At 78.4% G+C, this 2500-nt stretch overlaps 1 long non-coding RNA gene and 1 other non-coding gene across 2 annotated transcripts in view; both read left to right on the top strand.

The window, feature by feature from the left end:
• The window catches only part of LOC147377191 (uncharacterized), a 24016-nt gene that overhangs the window by 7675 nt on the left and 13841 nt on the right, over positions 1–2500 (top strand). The gene's annotated exons all lie outside the window — the stretch shown is intronic.
• Positions 1201–1353, top strand: LOC147377193 (5.8S ribosomal RNA). The gene has a single exon (XR_015153979.1). It is a non-coding gene; the product is annotated as a 5.8S ribosomal RNA (ribosomal RNA).

The following is a 2500-nucleotide window of genomic DNA, read 5'->3' as shown; positions in this document are numbered from 1 at the left end:
CCTTGCCCCGCCGCCTCCCGTCGCCGGCCCTGGGCCGGTCTGCCTCGGCCGGTCGCCGGCCGGCCGTCCGTCTGCCGCTCTGGGCCTGCCGCGCCGGTCGCCAGGCGCCTCGCCTCCCCACGCCTTCCGAGCCTCGGGGCTTTCTCCCGCCCCGTCCCCCACCCCCCACGCCTCCCGCGGCCGTCTGTCCGGCTCTCCCGCCCTGTTTTCGCCTCTCCCGTACCTCTGACGTGTGTCCCCTGCCCGCTTGGCGCCCAGCTCCCCGTCGGAGCCCCTTCCCTCCGCCCTCGGTGGTGGTGTGTGGGGGGGGAAGGGTGCCCGGGAACGCGGGTTCGGGTAGGGGCCCCCCACCAGCGGATGGGCTGGGGCGAGAGGACGGGGTCCGGCGGGGCCGGCCGCGCCGGGTGTGTGAGGGTTGGAGGGGCGGGGGCGGGCTCTGCCCCGCGTCTCGGGGGGGGGGACGGCGGGGGGGTGGTCGTCTGGCGTCGGCGGGGCCCTCCGGGGCCGGCGGTCGGCCGGCGCGCGGCGGGGCAACCCCCTGCGGTCACGGGCCGGCGGCGCCGAGGCCCGCGTGCGGCCGCGGGCCCGGTGGGGGGGGACGCGGCGGTTGGGGGTCGACGTCGGGGCGTTGGCCCGTGGGGCGTGCCGTGCCCCTCGCCCGCCTCACCCTTTCCAGGTACCTAGCGCGTCCCGGCGCGGAGGTTTAAAGACCCCTGGGGGGGTGTCGCCCGTCCGCCTTGGGGTTCGGGGCGGTCGGGCCCGCGGGGAGTAGTCGGGAGCTGCCTCCCGTCTCCCCCCAGACCCCGCCGTCCCCCGAGGGGACGGGGTGGCGCGCGGCGTGGCGCGCCACGGTCACTGCCGCCGCGGCCGTCGGGAGGGGGCTACCCGACGGCCGTCGTGTGGGCCGTGGCCGTGTGCGGCGGCGCGTGCGCGTGCTGCCCCGCGTCCCTGGGGGAGGGTTGGGGGCCCCCCGGGCGCCTGTGGGGTTGTCCGAGCCCGCCCTGGCGGCTTGGCGCCGGACGCCCCGTCGTGTGGAACCTTTCCCGACCCCTCCGTTCTGCTGTGTTCTGTCTGACTTGGCCGGCCAGAGGCAACCCCCTGCCCCAACTCCCACCTCCGGGGAGGGAGGCGGGGGTGGGTGGGATGTGCCGCGCCAGGGGCGGGTGTCCCGCCGAAACGAAACCCTTGAAAACCTCGTACGACTCTTAGCGGTGGATCACTCGGCTCGTGCGTCGATGAAGAACGCAGCTAGCTGCGAGAATTAATGTGAATTGCAGGACACATTGATCATCGACACTTCGAACGCACTTGCGGCCCCGGGTTCCTCCCGGGGCTACGCCTGTCTGAGCGTCGCTTGACGATCAATCGCCCCTCCGGGGTGCGCGTGTCCTGTGCGCGCCTCCCCGGGGGGCGCGTGGCTGGGGGCTGTCCTCGCAGGGCCTCTGGGCCCTCCGTCCCCCTAAGTGCAGACACGGCGTCCCCCCCGCCCCGCCTCTGTGGCCGGGGGGACGTCGCCCGCGAGAGGGGAGAAAAGGGGACGTGAGCTCGCGCCGAGGCCCCTGGCCTGCCGGGGCCTGTGTGGTCGGTCTCCCCTTCGAGAGCTTCCTCGCGCCGCAAGCGGCCTTCGGGTGTCACCGCCCCTGGGGTGTCGGGGGGCTGGGGACGGTCTCGCGCCACCCGGCGGGGGCCCGCGGTGGTGGCGGGGGTGGGGTCGCGCCCTCCGGTCCGCCGTCGTTCGCCGTCCCGCCCTTGGCGGCGGTGTTTGCCGGCGCCCGGCCGGCGCGGCCCTCCGCCCCCCGCCTTCCCCCTGCGGTGCCTTTCCCGCCGTGTGCCCGCGGCCCGTGCCCGCTTCCCGCCCCCCCCGCCCCCCCACGCGGCTCGCGCCCCGTCGGGACGGGCGGCTCGCGCCCGAGGCCGAGTCCGCGTGCGCGTCCGCGCCCCGGGGACGCGTGCCCCGGCGGCGACCCGCGGGACGCCGCGGCGTCTGCCCGCCGCTGCGCGCTCTCCCCCCGGGCTGCGGCCGTGCCGCGGTTCGCGCCCCGGAGCTCCCGCCGCGAGGGCGGTGGCGGTGGCGGTGGCGGTAGCGTGGTGAGGGGGGCGGGGGGGCGGTGGTAGGGGGCGCGCGGTGCGTCCGTCGCCCGTTCGGGCTTCGGCGCCCGTGCGTGCCCCGACCCGCCCCCTCCCCAACCCGGGCCGCCTCTCCGCCGGTCCCCGCCCCGTCCGTCCCGTGACCGCCGGCTCGTGCTCCCCGTCCCGCCCCGCCTCGGTGTCTCCCTCTCTGTCCGCCGCCCGCGGCCGCCGCCGCCGCCGCCCCCGCCGCCGCCGCCGCCTCCTCCTCCCGGAGGGGGCGACGGGTGGTAGGCGGTGGTCGGTAGGGGTGCTGTGTTGGTGCGCGGGCAAGGGGGGGCGGCCCGGGGCGGTCGGCCGCGGGTCTCTCTGTCCCCTTCTCGGGACCCTCCTCGCGGGTGCCCTCGCTGCGCGCGCGCGCGCGCGCGCCCTC

Source organism: Bos grunniens, chromosome 2, assembly GCF_055505025.1.
Source record: "Bos grunniens cultivar Pamir isolate PY7600 chromosome 2, Bosgru_T2T1.0, whole genome shotgun sequence".
Taxonomy (NCBI): Eukaryota; Metazoa; Chordata; class Mammalia; order Artiodactyla; family Bovidae; genus Bos; species Bos grunniens.
Note: the sequence above shows the minus strand (reverse complement) of the source record. Positions and strands in the feature narration are given on the sequence as shown.